At 37.9% G+C, this 20,001-nt stretch overlaps 1 protein-coding gene across 5 annotated transcripts in view; it reads right to left on the reverse strand.

Annotated features, from left to right (window-relative positions):
• Positions 1-20,001, reverse strand: part of LOC134746085 (protein alan shepard) — a 262,336-nt gene that overhangs the window by 152,199 nt on the left and 90,136 nt on the right. The gene's annotated exons all lie outside the window — the stretch shown is intronic.

The raw sequence follows: 20,001 nt of genomic DNA on the forward strand, positions 1-20,001 counted from the left end.
ACATAATTTTATGCATTTGCTTTACTTGCACAGTTTTTTGTACCGTTACAGGAGAGCTTCGTTTCCAATTAATCATGTATTCATTAAATGTACCTTTTATTATTTTTATTTTATTATTTTTATTTATTGATAATGGGAAACAAACAGCGAAAAATGACACATATAGATAATTACACTTAATACATACATAAGCCAAAACAGTTTCCACTACTGAAATTAGATAATTATGGTTGCTCAGACAAGACTTGTTTGTACAATTCAATTAAACTATCTCTAGATCTAGTGCTAAAGAACTAAACAATGCGAATTTGAAACCACAAACGTGACATGCATTAATTTAACTTAATTTTACAATAGTAAACTATCAAAATCAATTATTATTTGCCCTAATAGTAGCAGAGTAATATATTATATTATTTGTATTCATAAGAATAAAGCGACGAACGGACACATATGCGTACCAGCGGCGACGCATCCACTGTCCCAATAGTTGCTACCTTTAATCTTAATTGCAAGCAATAGAGGTGACAATAAACGAGTTGTCGACTATTGGAACTACACTGTCAAACACTAGGACGTTTACCTTATAGAAATGAATTGCTCTTTGTAGGATTCCGTATAGATTCCGTAAGAATATTAATATATAGGTAATTTATTTAACTTCACTTTTAAATTGGGAATTTATGTATGTATGTATGTATAAACTCTATTGTACAAAACAGAGAACACAAATATGAAACAGAATAGGCAGTACAAATGCGAACTTATCCCTTTAAGGGATTTCTTCCGGTTAACCTTTAAGTAGATGTTGTTTGAGTTTGATTAAATTATGTTAGTTGGGTTAAGTACATTTTTTAGGTACCTACTAACACTAATGCCGTTATTACCTACCTATGTAGTCTTATTTGTATGTAAATTAAAAACCTGTTAACAAAGTTATTATGTACGTGAATCATATGCAAACGACTGGATTACCGCATAAAGAGTTTTTTACTTTATGTCTCTCCAAGAATGAGTTACAATTGCATAGTAATTACGAATTTATGCACTATTACACTTTATTTATGGATAGGTATATGAATATGACGTACAGTCGGTGTCCAAGCATAAATATCTACTATTCTATACACCTAGTTATGGCAACGAGAGTATTTAAGTTGGGGCACTTACTGTACCAAGCATGTAAGTATGCAAACAACTATGTACTTGACTTAGCACTTTGTGACTTAACTGACACCTCTGAGAGGAAATCATAAATAAACGTTACCAAGTCCCATAGTATTCCGTATGTTTGTGGATTTTTATTACTTAATTATTTATGTTACTAGTTCATTCTATATATTTAATATTGTATGATATATGTATCTATACCGTTGATATTTAAAGTAGCAGTGGATTTCATTTATTACGACCTCGGTTATAGCGACCATTCGGCTACAGCGACGTTAAATCTAAGTCCCATGAATTTAAAGCATATTTTAGTACAAGATTCATGTGGATATAGCGACTTCGGGTATAGCGACGGTTTTTAATGAACCATTTGTAACAAGTTCTTAGAAAACCCATGCAGATATTACGACCGGAGTCGGTCGTCAAAGGAGAAAGAGTTTTACTTACTTTCTTATCTTTTGTTTACATCGACAGATGGTAAGAAACTGTGGTGAACTTTTGATTATACATAGGTAAGTAGATATTAAGTAGATAGGGGTATAGCCTGAACAGTTGAACACTCGTTCAAAACGTACTCACGTTTCGGATCTAAATTGATACATATATGTCTTTATCTCTTTATCTTTGCCTATAACGACATCCGGATATAACGACGAAATTTCGGTGGTCCCTAGGTCCCTTCATCGTCGTTATATCCGAAATCCACTCTAACTGTTTTCTAAGCTTAGAAGTAGTAGTAAATCCCTTTATTGTATAAAAAATATGTTTTTGGCAATGTGCCCTAAATCATAATAGGTCTAATAACTCAAAATATATTGTTTACAAAACAGCTACAAGCAGAACAAGAAACAAATCTTGTAAAAGAACCCGAATATATTTTAAAAATATGTTCTCGATTCGATGTGTTAGAGTCATACACAATCCTTGACATAATACGGATGTTCGAAATCTTCGACCGTTGGCCGCGCGTCGCGTCACAGCACATCTCAGCCTACTCCAATTCAAAGGTATTGTTTTGGTGATGCTATGTTCCTCCCGAAATATATAATGGTAGTACTACTAAATTAATCGATAATCGGAAGAACACACGTTAAGTAAGTAGTTACGAGCAGTTCAGCATTGTGTCAGAAATATATTGAAAGAACCTATATTGTTAACCAAGGGATGAAATTGTGACTTTCACCTTACGTTACGACACTTAACTTGGAAATCCTGGTTTCCCCACCGACAGGGCTATGCGTCGTGTCGTGAAACGTGAAAGTATCCTGTTTTGCAATGGCTATCGCATGGCAGTCAATAAGGTCCGCGATCGGTTGCCGATCAAATATTTACGCCACAAGATGGAGCGTGATGCGGTCAGCGCAAACACGACACGGACGCCAAGCTCGGTGGCGTCTGTGGACTTTACTATCTAAGCTAGACTGGATATAACGTAATCTTTATATATAAATAAAGCATAAAAATGAGCCTTTTTAGCGCTACCAATGGTACTTTGGTATATAATGTTTTAGGATTTTTTAGTAGGTAGGTACTTCAGTACTGTGCAATAAAGTAAAGAAAAAAATTGGGATATTATAATCCAGGATATCTCTTTAAGTACCTATTTGACGGCTTCTACACGGGTTAGGATGTCTTTCGTCTGATCTACAAAACAGAGTGACATTCATGATCGGAGTGTTATGATTGAAAGTCTGAGGGAATTACACTTTTAGTCGGCACAAACTAAGAGCACATAAATATTTGACAGTTCTGAATTTATTTTATTTTTTTATTTTATTTAATAATTTTAATCAGGCAACAAGGCCCATATTACGGCTACCTTACAGACTATATTATTACAATAACTTAAATAAATAAAACTACTACTTAAATAACTAACTTAGCCCAACAGCACTCCTGTTGTCCATGTGCATGGCATTCCATTTGTTTACTATTGGACAATCTAACCTGTCCAAAACAGTATTCAGAAGGCTGCTGGGGCTGTCCCTAACACGGCGCATCAGGGAGGCCACTCTCTTGCGCATTATGGCTTGGAAGCCGTCCACGCGAGCTTCGGCAAACATCCCCGACGCACTGCAAAATCGAGGCAACCCCAACAACATTCTGAAACCGTTATTATACTGAATGCGTAAAGCATTAAGGGATCTCTGCGTACACTTGACCCACAGGCTGCACGCATAAAAAGACTGACAAAATGCCCTAAAAAGAGTTATTTTGACACTCCCCGTACAACGTGCAAACCTGCGAGCCAACATGTTGCTTCTCACCGCTAATGCCCTACGCTCCCGCTCCACGTCAAGGTCATCAGAGAGGTCCTCAGTGACCCAGTGCCCCAGATACTTGAACTGAGTGACAGTTTTCAACTCAACTCCTCCAAGTTTTAGTGGTGGTATGTACATCGGCTTTTTTGTACCCGCCTTAAACAAGAGTAGCTCACTTTTCTTGGAGTTCAATTTACCTTTATATATATGACGTTAAGGCTATCAGTTAAACGGTAGGTGTAGGTAGCTTCATAAATATATTTAATTGTCAATTTATTACTATCCAGATCTTAGAAAACTATACTTGTAAGTTTAAAATGAAAAAGTTAATTCAAAAAAACTATGGCACTGCTCTATCAGGCTGGTCGGCTTTTATCACTTGAAGTGCAAAAAGAGGGGTCACTGTCAACCTTTTGGCACGTGCGTACTACGAACAGGTTGAGCTTGGGATAATAAGAATGCCACATTTCTTTTGTCCTTTTGTTATAAAACGATAAGTATACCAGGGTTTATATTACTTAGACTCATAATACAAGCGTTCGTTTGTCCTTATAATGAAAAAGCAATAATGCGAAAGTATCACCCAAGCAGTCATACGGAATGAAGAGTTGGATATACATAGTTATAAGGTCCTGAATTAAACGACTACAATATACTACGCAGAGATCACCAGACTTAGATTAAAATGTCATTAAGTAACGACAGAAAACAAAGTAATAAATAATAAAGTAATAAATGATTCTAGATATTGCTGTTAAAAATTTCAGGCTAAACTCATTTGAGCAGTCAGTATGTTTTATTACTTCCTCATTTCAGTCCCTGTCTATATTGAAATAGTGATTTCTACCATGACCTCATTTCTATGCCCCATTGAACACCTCATAGTCATAAATTATTGCCGCAGTTAATGCTAATAATATAAGTCCGTTCTGTAGTTTATTGCATCTTCTTTAGTAACTCCCATTGGTACGAAACATTAAAAAATCACCGGGTAACGATTATTAAATTTCGCAAGCTAATTTTAAATTAGCATACTATTTTACAGATATACGTTGTATTATATGTTGCGAAAGAAGATATTTGTAAATTCTCAATACGACGATATCAATATCAGGACTAAATAAGCCTTACATTTCTATTAACCGCATAAAGAAATCCATAATCCTGTTGACATTGCCTTAGTACGTTGAGTAAGCCTCTCACACATGGTTCTGACTATCCAAAATGAATGGGTGCGCAGGAGCCCTAATTGTTGGTCGTTGTGATTGGTTAGTCCGTTGGTCGGTCTGACAGCGATGCGGGTCGAGCGAGGTTATGAACCGTCTGATTTAATTGAAGATTCCACCAGAACACAGCATTGTCTGCGTAAATAAAGGACAAAGAAGCTGACGTGTGATGATTACAATTTCAATTGGAACCAAAATAAAATGAATTAAAAAGGTTATTAATCAGAATTACTGAAACTGAAATCCTAAGTCTAGACATGAAATTCTATGACCCAGCTTTTCTTAAAAATTATGATATGTACCTGGTAAGTAGTTTAGTTGAAGGTAAACAAAACTTGTACCCCGTAACTTAAGTTTCACAACTTTCATGTTTAAAGTAGAAACATACCTGAAACAAAAAGAAACAATTTTTAGTTGATACATTTCATCAAAGTAGCATTTCAGCATGTTACAGAAAGTATGTCATTCGACTGGGTGTATGCGACTGTACATAGGTACAGTCAGATGCAGAGACAGGTGACTCAGGTGACCCCCCCTGCATGGACTGATTATATCCAGGGGGGTCACCTCTCTCTGCATCTGACTGTACTATGTGCAGCTATTTCGGTGTAGAAGATGTAGACTCATAGCGCGGATGACAGGTACCTAACAAGAAGTAGTACCAAAGCTCTTTCCAATAAATGTCAACGAAAGGGAATTTTTAAATCTTTAAAGTGTTAACAGTTCGGCTGGCATGGAAACTTGGGAGAAAATCCCAGGTGACTTAACACTTTGGATACCTCCCCAAGACTGGCAATCACGGTGGGACTTTAACGACGCCTCTGACATGAATTTTATAAGCCCGCTTTGCTACCTTATTTTAGAAGGTCGTCAGTCTCGATTATTAATGGCAATCATTACTGGAAACGTTGTTCCGACGTGAAAGGCTACTTTGGATACGCAATTTTTATTCCCACGAAAAGAAATGTTTTAGCTAAGTATTCGTTTTACACGGTCGATCTATTTTCCAGCAGTATTTGTACTCTCTCTTACGTTATGTTCGGGAAGCATACAGCATTTTGGGTTTAATTTCGCTTTGACTTTGTCCGACGGTATTGTTTAAGGCAGTATCTTATACTTTTCGCTTTGCAGTCTATGAGTAATATTCTTGGTAGGTATAAGGCGAGTAGGGAAGGCTTCTATTCTAAATAATTCGCCGGCAGCGGGCACCTGCAGTCGACGCCTAATGGGCCCAATTATAGACTTTGCCACACGCGGAGAGGCCCATTACCCCTCCCATGCCCTCTTTCCTGCCTTTACGATTCCTATAAGCGATCATGGAAGCATTTGACAAAGCTGGCCGGTAATGGCTTTTCGTATTAAAATATAGCTCTTAGTACTGTTTCGACCTACTAAAAGTTTTTACGATATTTAAAAAACATAGGTACATGATGGGTACATGTAAGTTTGTAAGTTATTCTTACCATTAAATCCACAGCATACAAATATGACGCAATGCCTACTAACACCAACTATCATAAAGGTTTTATTCATTTAAAAATCATGAATCAAATAAAGTTAAAGCAAATCTTTTGCGCTTTATGAGACATTAATGAAGATAAATATGAAGACAAGATTTGTAATGAACACCCTTATAAACGCAGAGACGATTTAGCGAACATATAGGGCACTTCGACCATGTCATCTATTCAACAACAAGTCAGCCTTACTTACATTGTTTTATCATTTTTGAACAGGTATAATAGATAAGGCATCATAATCATAAGGTGTGTTCATTTGGTCAAACTGTTTTCAATCATAGATTACGGAATAATGAAATGAACATAATACAGGATGGTCCATCCTTCAATTCAACTTTCGTAATCGGTACTTTGCCAGCCGCGGGGCGATCATTGCGCGAGGAATTGAATCTAACAAATTTGATATCTCTTCCATTCCACAGTAATGAAAGATAAGGAGAAATTCCCTTAAGCGACTTCTCGAAAGAATTACTGCCAATTCCGGGTCGACTGTGTCCCGGCTTCCGGGTAGCTACGACATAAATCTCATAACTTCCATAAAATGAAAAATTGATCAGAAGTTTAACATTACTTTTCCGATACGTATTGATTTGTTTCACGAATAGCGTAACCATTTTTCCATTTTATGATGTGACAATGTTAAATAATGTTTAAAGTAACATTTCAGTAAGTGGTCGTACCTACGTTGTACATATAAGTATTAAATGAAAAGTTTTTATTTACATAAAAGATATATAGGTATACAGGGGTACTATAGTATAAATCTTTTCAAATGATTTTACGCCTAAGACCATAATCTGTTAAACAAAAGCCATTGTTTCTTTTATATTTATTTAAAGCCATTGTATATTATTTATTTGAGCGGTCGGCCATTGTGACTGAGCGCGTGCCACGCGCTCAAACACAATGGATTTTTTTAACAGATTAGGGTCTTAGGCGTAAAAATCATTTGAGCAGACTCATACTATACTAAATTAAGTTAATAACCATGATTGGGGAGCCCAAGGGCACTCGAGCGCGTCAGATTAAGATAGGGGGGGGGGGATACCTTGCATCCTGTTGAGTACCTCCACCAAGTATGCGTCCTTGAGACCGAGCCGGGAGTCAAGGACAGCCCGTCAGAATAGTAAAAAAAAATCGCCAGCTTGAAATACTCGAGCGCATCAGATTAAGATATTGTGGAATAATTCCTTGTTAAATAGTGCCTATTCAATAGCGATCCGTAAGCGAGTGGCAGGGTCACAAAGTACAATAAAACATCGCGACCTTCACTCACTCGAGCGCGTTCGATTTTTTTTTTAAGGGAATAATGCAAGAATAACGAAATAAAACATAAAATCTGCCGATTTGCGCAAGACGGAGTGTCAAAAATCGTTTATGAAGTTTAAAGTTTAAGCACCCAGCTCTTATTACTTTTACTTTTTTTCTCTATCTGACTCCTATGAGTCTAAAAACTAATTGTTATTTATATTTTTAGTTGTTGCAATCTTTTTTTTTCTCTCTCACACCGTCCTCATACAGCCCTCCGTTGCCATTATTTTAATAATACGCTTTTAACGAAATAATTTCAGTATTGTTCGAAGATGCTAAATTTGAAGTTACTAGCATTTATTCAAAAATCTTCAAACTGTGATATCTCTTGAACCTGTTGGTCGATTTTGGTCTACTTGGCGGCATTCTACGCAGTTTTTTCTAGGCACAAAAAAGTTTATAAATAAAGTATATATGTATAGGTATATGACAGGTATTTTTAAAATTATCTTGAAAAAAATCGTCAGAATAAGGATACTGCTCCACAATATCATCAGATTAAGGTTTCACATAACTGGGACATCAATCTGAACCTGTCTGTATAATAATCTGACACGCTCGAGTATTCCAAGATGGGGGGTTTTTTTTTGCAACTTTGTGACTGCCATAACCCCTTTAAATATCTGACGCGCTCGAGTAATGTTTTTTACCAAATTTTCTACCCTTCCGTATGACTACCCTGACCATGTAAACCGGCAGACTAACCCTTGTTATCAGAGACATGTTGCGCGACTGACACTACACTACCAATATCTGACACACTCGAGTAACTCCACATGGTGTTTTTTTTTTACATTTTTTGAAATCGTAGACGCTTTCCTGCTCGCTAAAAAAGAAAATATTATATAACCTTTTTTTTTTCTTCCTATCATCTAATCTTTCGATTCCAATAGGTCTCTACGACGCTCGAGTCTCCGCAGCTACTGTATAGCTTAAATCTAAAATAGGCCCTTGAGGCATTGTACCAAGGATGCTGGCGGCATTTCCTCGTTGTATCGCAATGCTGAAACGTTGTGCGACGAAGCCGCCAGCTCTTCGGTCACCATGCAGTTACGTCAACCAGACGCTATATGTATCCGTAGTGGTTGAACTTTACGATCGTATTTATCTAACATTTCAAATCTACACTTAACGCCACTTGCACCATTCCACTAACCCGGGGTTAACCCATTAAGCTATTGTCAAATTGTTGGTAACTATGGTACCTCCAGGTTTAACCGGTTAACCCCGGGCTAGTGAATGATGCAAGTCTTGTTTTGGCTATTAACCCTCTTTGTCGGAAAGGACGTGAAACCCGAATTTGACAAAATATACATGTAAGTAGCCACAGCGATTGTTATTCACATTATCAGTGCTGGGTAAGGAAAACAAGCGTAGACGCGTCGTCGTACATGACATTGTTGAGAGTTATCAGTGACATCCGCACGCCGCGTGACGAGGGCGGCGATAGATAGCGAAAGCCATCCCTACGCTTCATTACAAATAACTTAAATTACACAATGTCAACTGAACCTTGGAACTTGCAGGGTTTCCTTCGTTAGCTAATGTCAAGTGACGTGAGATGACTGTTCAGTGTGTGACGGACGATAACATGATTCAGACCTAAAGTGAACTGTAAATTGTTCAGCGATATAGTCACGGATTCACTATCTCATCGATACAGTTGCACTGAGGCACTATCATCTTTTTTATGGATAGAATCGATTCAGCAGTAGCTCCTAAGTTCAATTCGTTTGTAAAAACTCATAACCAAAATTCGGCTTCTTAAATGTAAGTGTATAATGTAGGTAACAATTTTTTTGAAGCAGAAAATCACAGAAATTACATAGTCAATCATACAGTTATCAATAAAAATGACTCATTACTTGATTAAACAAAATTGTATCATTAATCGGCACAATACTTCCATATAAGTGTACTGTATTTGCAAAACAGCCGCATGTGATTTGCATTTGAAATTGCTCAAATACTTTGTTAGTAAAACTACAAGCCAGTGCAGATTTGAATTCCAGCGTAGGCAACTAGTGGGGCTTTCAATTCTCATAACAGTTTTAGCGAGCGTCGAGCAACATGTCCCGCACGACTGTAGATTTTACGGCGACGAGAAAAGTTTAGAGGGAAAAGCACCTAGAAATAGAGGCAACAACTACAAATTTGGTTTCAAAAACTACGTAACTGCGGTTCAACTTTAATTAAATCCCGTTGTAATATAACAATGATACCGAATACGTTGCTGAGGGCCGCAAAAGCAAAGCCCAGCCTGGCAACCAACATACAATTCTTATCTACATGCCTCGTGGAGTACCTCTTATTTTATCGTGAATTGCAATAAAATATCAGATCGTCGCTGCGCGTACAAAAGTCGCTATGTGATTTTTTACGATTTTTCGGTTTTGATGCCATTTTGAACCTTATTTCTATACGCATATGCTCCAAAAACAGCGTGGCGCTTATTTCAATATTTAAGGATTTATCAAATGTAGGTATGTGACGCCCATACAATGAATGCTCTTCCTATAATCGCTAACTGGAATAAATCACATAACTACATTAGCTTATTTGAACAGCAATTACAGACGTGTGCTCGCTATGTGATGCTTGACACATAGCGATATTTTCTACAAGTTTATTTAAAAATGATTAGATGCACTTGCTCCCGATATGTAGTTTCTCGCACATAGCTATATTTTTATACTAGTTGCAGTCGATGTTATGTTTCTAGACTGTGCGTTTTACTATACATAGCGGGATTTTCTTATAACAATCGAGTCTACCGTATATTAAACTATTATCTACCCTCAAGTTGTATACAGGTCCCTACTAAACATGATTATTTCATGTGAAGCGCTAGTGGCCTAGCTGTAAGAGCGTGCGACTTTCAATCCGGAGGTCGCGGGTTCAAACCCACGCTCGTACCAATGAGTTTTTCGGAACTTATGTACGAAATATCATTTGATATTTACCAGTCGCTTTTCGGTGAAGGAAAACATAGTGAGGAAACCGGACTAATCCCAATAAGGCCTAGTTTCCCCTCTGGGTTGGAAGGTCAGATGGCAGTCGCTTTCGTTAAAACTAGGGATTAGTTCTGTTGTCAAGCAGACCCCAGGGTCCCATGAACCGTGGCAAAATGCCTGGATAACGCGAGGAAGAAGAGTTGACCTTAATATTTTTTGCCTATATTTTCAAAAGCCCGACTTTTAATTGATTGCAGGTTTATTTCGGAAATTATTTAAAACTCAACTTTTTGAAATTCCTTAATAATCTTTTTTTTTTGTTGACAAAGGCCCTCCGGCTTGGGGAGGCATTTGGATATGTGGGACACCCTCCTGCAACCATCCTCTCCTAGTAAAAGGAGAAAAGGAGATATACCCACTAAAAGCCACTCCGGCGCTCACCCTTCTGGCCGTTTTCAAGGAGGTGCGGGATGCCTGAGATTCTACTCCTTCCAGCGGCCCTGGCTTATCTTACTCCGGAGTACCCACACCGCTGGAAAGGAGAGTCATTGACGCTTGACCCACTGCCAATCGTGTAGCGCCGTGTAGTGCGGACCCCCACAGCCCACTGGCCCTGCTAGGGGTTTAGGCGGACAGCAAATTGTGCCCATCTTCTTCACCGCCGTCTGCGCCGGTTCGGGTGCGCGTCTTCAGCTCCTACTCTCACGCTCCGTTTCCGCGGCCTCCTTCCTTGAAATGACGGCGTAGCAGAAGAAGGCAACTGCGTTCCATTTCCTTTCGCTGCCCAACAAAGTCATTAATACGTTGCGCAGCGAAACGTTCCCTAATCCAAGAGCCGCCGTCATGGTGCGACACTCTACGGCCCAACGATTGCATTCTTGACTGCAGTGTGCCTCTATGGTATGAGATCCATAGCGAAAGTCCTTCTTGTCCTTCTAGCTTTGCTGCATCCGTTCGTGCCCTTGTTGACGCGTCCTCGGCAGTTCATCGGGTGCAGGGAATTAATTTAGGGCCCTGCACCTGACCCTCTCCCTGTGCGCATAGGCGAGTACCAGAGCCTCTAATTATCACCCATTTTTTGACAACTTGAATCATGAAAACAACCTAACTTCACTGTGATTACTTACTTAATAAAGCAATGCAGGAGAAAACCAATGACAGTCCATTATAAGACTGTCATCTGATATTTGACTGTTGAATAAGTATATAAGGGGAAGTTTGAAAGTAGCACCGGTAACGGAGAAGATGAGGAGTAGTATATAGGTTCGCGCCGTGGTATGGGCATGTAACGAGGAAAGATGAATGTCACATAGGCAAAACAATGTTAGGGATGAATGCTGATGGACGGAGAGCGGATGGTAGACCCAAAAAACTATGGATGGATTGTGTGAAAGAGGATATGAGAAAGAAAGGAGTGAGTGCTGAGGTGACCAAAGATAGAGGAGAATGGAAGAGAAAAACTTGTTGTGCCGACCCCACATAACGTGGGATAAGGGCAGGAAGAAGAGAGTCCTTAAAGAGATGAGACTTTTTACATTTCAAGATTTTAAAGGCAACATTTTGATTACAAAACTAGAAAAAATAGTTTTTTATCGTTTTTCTCCTTGCTTCGTATATATGTATATTATTTGATTACTTATTGGGCGGGCAAATAATTATCAAACCAATTTAAACGAGTTACCTAGGTAAACATATTCAGTTCAAAGATATTGACTGAAACAAATTGATCATAAAGTAATAGTTATAATAAAAAGTACGTAGATTATTAATTCACGAATAAAATTCAATTATATTGACTTATATAGCATTTTTTTCTGTTTTATTGAACGCTTACATCATATTATTAAATAGCCATGTGACGATAAAGAACAAAAAATGTATAGGGTCCTTAACAATTAAATCTAACCATGTAATGGTAAGACACATAGAGGTTATTTATGACCCAAACAAAACTCGCTATGTGACATATTTATGAAAAAGTATTTTTTTCATATTATTAAAACTGAAATATTTTTTCATGTAATTCCTTAATGTATGTTAAAGTGCAAATACTTTTGTCACAAAAATATTGATTCATTTATGTCCAATAATTATCGAAATAAACAGTTTTTTGTGTCTCCTGTAAAGTAGGTTAAAAACACATGGCGACTTTTGTACGCGCAGCGACGAGATAAGAAGTAATAAAAGGTTACGTGAATAACGTGTGACGTCAGTAAAATTCTTCAGAAATCATGAATTATAAAATGGTAAATTGCATTGCACCATATACGTACTTACTTACCTCACCCAGATTGATAAATCTGAACGTTCATAATTTACAAAATTGATCAACAAGAAAGCGTGACATGCCCCAGATGAAACCTAGACAGAAACCTTATAGAATTCACCAAAGATTTATATTAAGTAATTTGGGTCAAAAATTTTTTCGCTGTCTTGTTTCTGACCACTCTGTCACGCTTGTATTTCCGTCTTCTATCAAATAAATAATAAAAGTCGAGTGCTATCACATGTCTTTCTAGCTATACCTAGAGTATATTTTACATGACAAAAATTAAAAACTAAATTTTATCCCTTACAAAAAGCTCTACTCCGTCACATTTTTAGGGGTCAGAAAACAAGACAATGAAAAGGATTTTGACCCAATTATTCCGCTATAAATTCTTAACTTTTTGCTACTTAAACCTATTTATTTACATATTATTTCTATTTACTCTACAGAGTAATGTTTTGCACTCGGCGCATCGCTATCCAAATCATTCAGGTTGAGGTTTAGGTTAAGTTGAGATTGGTCTTTTAATATTAGTGCTTTTGTTTTAAATATTATGCAGTATTAATGACTTCAATCTCCTTAGAATTAAAAAAAATAACAATAAAAATATTTTTATTGACAAAAGCAAGTACAAAATAGGTTTTGAAGTCCCTGACTTCTGAGCTAGGTAAAAACCTGTGTTACAGAAATTCAACGTCAAGTTGAAGTACGTCAAGTAAGTAGTGGTGTAGTTTGCTGGTATCATATTTTAATCATCGGCTAGTTGATAAAATAAGTATTTCTAGTCTCAAGTTGCCATTGTCATAAATATCGGCGGTTAGAAACGAGTTTCCTTAAATGTAACATCCAGTGGCTCTAGCTACAATATCTGAAGTTAATGGTGTTCCATAACATAACTTGCATAACTAAAGCAGCTGAACTCTTATGGAATCACTTCGGTATCTGTACGTCCGTCTATCAAAGCCGTTTTTATGGATGATGTTTTGGTTTTGTCAACTAAGTAGTTTAACCAAAATCCATCTTATAGTTTCTTGCCTTGCTTGCGTGTTCTATGCTTTGAAATTCTAGCTTCGTAATCAAAAAGCGTTTAGCAAAATGTTCGGCAGCCCTAGTGTGGAAGTCTAAGATACAGTGAACCCCGACAGAGCAGCGATCAATCTGGGCTTTAATAGAGGCGGCTGACCCAGCCGGCGCCGCGGCGCGCCGCCGCCGCCGCCGGCCGACGGAAGCACCCGGCCCGGCGACACCACTCAGCACTTTACCCGCTGTCTCCCGCAATCTGTGTTGCCATGTATACATTTTAGGCCACCAATACAGATTACAGATTTCGATTTATCTGTACCATAGAAAAAGTATCTGTATATAGTAGGTATACGTACACCGACAACTAGTTCAGCTGTCGAAACCGATCCACGCTCTATTCTGACAACTGATACGCAAGTAGGAACGTACGCAGTTTTCCGAGGAGTCACAGGCGTCAGTCTAATCTAATCATATGACATAAAATACATTCAACCGAAGAGCTGTAGTGCAATGCCAATTACTAATGCTACTTTGCTTGGTCTACTGTGACTTTTGGGTGCTGATTTAATAACCGATACTAATCAAAAAATCATAAGAAATTTTTGGTAGAGTAATCGATACTAATGCAATATTTCACAGTTTAAATACAGATTTTTACACTCTTTGGTCATGTTTGGAAATACTGTCCGTTACCTAACTACATAAGCCAACATAGATTCTAACCAACCAATAATTAATTACTCGTAAAAATAAACACGAATTTCTTTTCATCTAAAGATTTGGGGTTAATACTTATAGGATTACCTGGTATTTGCGGAAGGTATATAATAAATCAGTCCATAAAGGCTCACCGGAGCGTAGAAATTAATTTTATTTAACGGCTCCAGCAAAATTGTTTCTGTTAAATTATTAATATCGAATTTATTACGCTCTTTATTTTTCTAATTTGCTGCTTATGAGCGTTATCGTCTCGTTATATTTATCACACCCACTGATTTATAGCGCTGTGAAAGCTTAATATGGAATAATTTTGAATAATGTTCAGCGAGTCGCTCCATCTGCGACTACATCTTCCGATTCACTGCATGCGCTATCTTTCGCCTCAATGCTTCCGCTGAAAGTCGAAAAGTGCGTCGGCTCAACGGATACATTTGTGAGCAGGCGGAACTGAAATTGCGGTTAGGTATGCGCGTAAGTACGTGCCCGCCGGTGCATCCTCCATCCTCGTGAAGTTGGGTGAGAGGCTGCGCGAGCGCATCGGAACCGTGACATCGTGGTTGCGGTAGGTCAGACGGCGGGCGGCGTCCGGCGCTGCACCTCGGCTCCCACTAAATATAGCCTGCGCGAAGTGAACGAACGCGGCGCGCCACTCGCGCGCACCGTCGCAGCTTGCACACTATTTCAATTTGCATTCAAGCTACAATCTAACGCCTACACTACATGATGCGTACAATACAATTTCTCTTCTCTATCGCCACCCACTCCACTCTTGAATCTCCTAAACAGAAAATCCATATCGCATGAACATACCAATCATCCGATATTGTTTGATTTTCTTTATGAAGTATCGACTTGTCTTGATGTAATTTAACTTGAAGTTTTACGGTCTTTATTAACTAACGTTCAATGGCATAAACACACAATAGTAATTCGAGTTGAAGAACTGGTTTCCTAATAACTTTGCTCACATATGAATCTAACTAACAAACTTCCAATGTTCAACCGCTGCACAAAGCCTTTGACACTCGAGAAGCATAGGTAATACTCATGTATGTACGTTTACTTCAGAAGCGGTTTGCACTTGCTTAAGTTGACAACTCAAGTTTACTCGTGAAACTTGTGTGGAAGCAACGTCGACGTCGAGCCAAGTCTCTAGTCGTTACCCGGCGGTTAGTGCGAGACGGGCCGGGCGCCGAGGCCGCCTGCTCCAATCATATCTCGAGTACAGTAATTTGGGAGAAACGGGATTGCAATGGAAGGTTCGTATTCCAGTTGAGTTTGCATGGTAAATTGATGTGACACTTGTATTACAAATACGAAAAATAGAAAAGAATGGGATGTGCGTGCTGGATGTCAAGTAAAAGCGGTATTAAGCGTGATGGTACTGGCTCGGAGAATAGCCATTTATTTGCTTATCGGACATTATAATGCGCTAGCCGCGATAACGGCACAATAAGTGTAAACCGGCCGCAAGATACCACACAAGTTTACACTCAGATACGGTTATCTCGCCATGTCAATACTCTTTTGTACCTCAGATACGGGAGTCTATTTGCCCTTAATGCGTTGTACGCATTCTTCGATGTTGAATAACCCGCTGACAATAGACTGACCCATTAGCCGGTAGAGCATATTTAAACTTGGTTATCAACAACGAGATATATTTGGCCGACACATAGCTAATGTTTTAAAATTCACTTCTGTTTTATCATACTTACATAACAATTAAGCGTTATCTGTGTTTTGTCGTTCAGATAAGAAATTCATCGTATTAGCAAATAATAACACTGAATAAGTATTTGATCTTTGCCCCTAATTGTAACTAATTGTTTCGTGACATGTTTATTGTTTACTTAGCGGGAAGACATTCCGAGTAGGTACTTAACCCTATTGTAGCTTTAAATATGAATCACCAACTTTTGCTAGCAAATTCGTTTTCGTAGAGCTCTTATTCATACATACTTCCCATACAAATCTCCACTACGCATTTTTACCATTTAGAAATGAATTCAGAAATAAAAAAAACTAATGTTATAATTTCGCTACGTGCCAAATTTCATCCAAATTTGTTTAGACATTTTGCGTGAAATAGTAACAAAAAAACATTTTCACGGTTATAATATTTACTAGTAGCAGCGGATGTCCCCAACTTCCTCTGATGAGCAAAGAACAGATATATAATAAATCAATTTTTTTAACATGCAGATACGTCTGCGAGCGATACTCCAAATTTTGTATTAAAAGAAAAAATGGAAAAAGTTACGCTTCCGGCAGGACTTAAACCCGCAACCTCCGCATTCCGTGCGTTGCTCTTAACCAATTGAGCTACGGAAGCCTACCAGAACCTTGCAAATCTTTCCATTCCTTCCCTTACGCCACCCCAAAGGCGAGTATACATAGGAGGCTGCGGGTTCAAGTCCTGCGGGAAGCGTAACTTTTTCCATTTTTTCCTTTAATATAAAAAATTCAGATATATAATAATCCGACAGTGTCAGTAGGTAGCTGTCCAACATTATCGCACACTAAAGTCCCGTCACTGGGGGTTCCTTACTCTAGTAATTGAACAATATGTGGTGGTCGGGTTGCTGAAAGGATTATACCACAGGACGAGCCAGCGGTTGGCAGCTTCATTACGCCGTGTAGTCAAAGTTCGCTGCTGCCCATTTAATTAAGGATGCGAATATTGCTACTGAAAATTGTGCTCGTGTTAATTTGTTGCGTCATGTCAGTTTCAGAGATGCCTCGGATGAATACGAGTATGCTCATTATGTACTTAAATATAATTCTATATTGAAACTAGCATTCAGCAGCGCTATTTGATGTTTTATCTCATGGAGACTAAATGTGGGCTTATGTCTTATAACATTTCAAATGCAAAATTTGATGACATCGCCCGTTTTCTCTAAGGTGGCCTTATAATAGTTATAATCGTGGTAGTGACGAACTTTAATTTAAAAAGGCGAATATTGCTCTTGGCTTGTTAGATAATAATTAAGAAGTTTAGTTTTTTTTTATTTTTAACGGCTGGGGCGTTTAAAAAGTATTCGTCTAACAATTTTTTTATCAACATAATATCATTTATTTCGTTTATGAAGTTATATACACAAGGTGTTCACGAGTATGTATTTGTACATAAAAAGTAAATGCTATTATTGGTAAATTTGTCACTTAAAATGGACTTTAATTTTGCCGCCAGCATCCTTGGTACAATGCCTCAAGGGCCTATTTTAGATTTAAGCTAGTTATTAATTTCGTTTACGTAGTACCACTGTATATATCTTGTATGTAAATAAATTTGTGTTTTTTTTTTCGTAAAGTAAGTTTTTACAAAGTGTTACTTGTTACTTTTTGACATCTATCAATAAGGATACTTAGACTACGTCTCATAGTGGCAACATCGTCATCAAAAATGCGTTTTGCACTATGGAACAATAAAAACTTGTTTGTTTATTTTTGTTTGTAAACTGAAACTAGGCGAATTACAGAAAAGTTTATAAGATATTTTAGTCTTTAAATATGATCAGGAATACGCTGTTAAAATTATTCGGTATCGTCATGTTACACCGTGTATAAATATATGTATAGGTAATTAGGTACTGTCGCCATCAGATATATCAGAGCGGCTAAGGCGGTCACAAATATCTGAATACGCCTCTATTGTCCAGGCGTTAGAGTGCATGTTCAGATATTTTGAACACCTTGGCCGCTCCGATATATATATGATGGCGACTGTACCTACCTCAATGCATTGATACCTTTCCATGAATCGTCTTCGTCTATCGCGAGTATCGCGACGCGTACCTAACTTCTATTGTTTTGTTAAATATATAAATAGTACCTATTTAGTTAAACGTGTGCCAAGGTAAGCTTGTTTTTATGTACGTTACTTTTACATTTATTCTGAGCATCACCCTCGTAGCATCGTTCGCAGACGTTTCTGCTTGTTAAAATTTAATTTAGAATTGGTACCACATCGTTACTGGTGAATTTCCAATATGACTTGGAACTCCGGTGGCCGTCGCTAGGGTCCCCTAGACCCATGTACCTAGTGGAAAAAAATTGCTGACTATGGATGAGGTCTTGGTGGCTCAGTTGGCAAAGCGCTGGAGTATCGATCCAGAGGCCGTGAGTTCAAGTTTCACCCAAGACAGTAATTTTTCCACTTTTAAATTTATTCTGAGCTTTTGGGTATTAAGGTCCGAAAATTTAAATAATATTAATCTGTATCCGACGTTTACCCGTACACATCTAGGTCTACCCATCAATGGCTAGGTGTTGCATCATCACTTCTGACATTACCCTGCCAGTGTTGGGTAAACCTAGATAGATGTATACTGGTAAACGCCGAATACAAATTAAAGTTGATTTAATTTTCGGGCTTTACCCAAAAGGCTTGGGTAATACAAGGTATACCCAGGTAAACTTAAGTTTACTTAAATATGGAATTTACCCAAAAGGCTGGTAATACTAGTTATACCAGGGTAAATTTGAGTTTAATTAACCTTCTAACATTACCACATATTTTTCCTTCATTTGGCATGACCTGGTCCTGCCAATATGGTGTGCCGAATTTTAATGAGGGTGGTCTTTAGATTCGTTTCTGCCGAGAGAGTGACTAATAACAGTTAATTAAGTATAAACTCGTAAGTAATATTAATGTTACTAGGTGGGATTTTAAATCATTATCAAGTTAACTTGTTTGCAAATTATTTTAGTGGTTTAGTACCAGTAGAGAAAGGCCTCAAATGTGCAGTGCCGCTATCTTTTATCAGGGCGACCTTCGTAAGAGCAGATTAATAAGAGATAACAGCTCTGTTACCGTGCTCTTGTTTCATTTTAGGTATATTTAGTGTAGCAATATATCTGCTACCTGCATATTTATACCTAAGAAAAATTTCTCAAAGCAACTAGTAGGAAACTTAATTCTTTAGAGTTAGACTAAGAAAAGTGCAACGATTTTGACAGCATACGAAGTGCAAGTGTTGTTTGTACGTCACTAGCGACCCGCCCGGCTTCGCACGGGTAGTTCAACTAATTTACACAAAACTTAAACAAATTATACATATAAACCTTTCTCTTGAATCACTCTATCTATTAAAAAAACCGCATCAAAATCTGTTGCGCAGTTTTAAAGATCTAAGCATACATAGGGACAGACATACAGACAGCGGAAAGCGACTTTGTTTTTTACTGTGTACGTAGTGATAATGTCATTGAAGTTTGACGTTTAAAATAACACTTGCACTGCGTATTAAAATTGTTGCAGAATTATCTTGGTCTAACTCTATTTAAGTTTTAAATCTCGATTAAGGCCTGGATTTAATTTGTCTTATGTAAGTACTAATCGATTTAACTCTCAGGCCAATTTGAACGTACACTGACATCAGAATGACATCTTACTGATGATGATGTCATTCGGTTATCGACGTTATCGTGCATTTCGCTCGTACTTGTCCGTACATGTATTGGCGCAGGCGAGGCGCACGATAACTAAATAATAACATAATTCAGATTCAGATATCATTCTGATGTCAGTGTACATTCGAA

This window comes from Cydia strobilella, chromosome 12 (genome assembly GCF_947568885.1).
Source record: "Cydia strobilella chromosome 12, ilCydStro3.1, whole genome shotgun sequence".
Taxonomy (NCBI): Eukaryota; Metazoa; Arthropoda; class Insecta; order Lepidoptera; family Tortricidae; genus Cydia; species Cydia strobilella.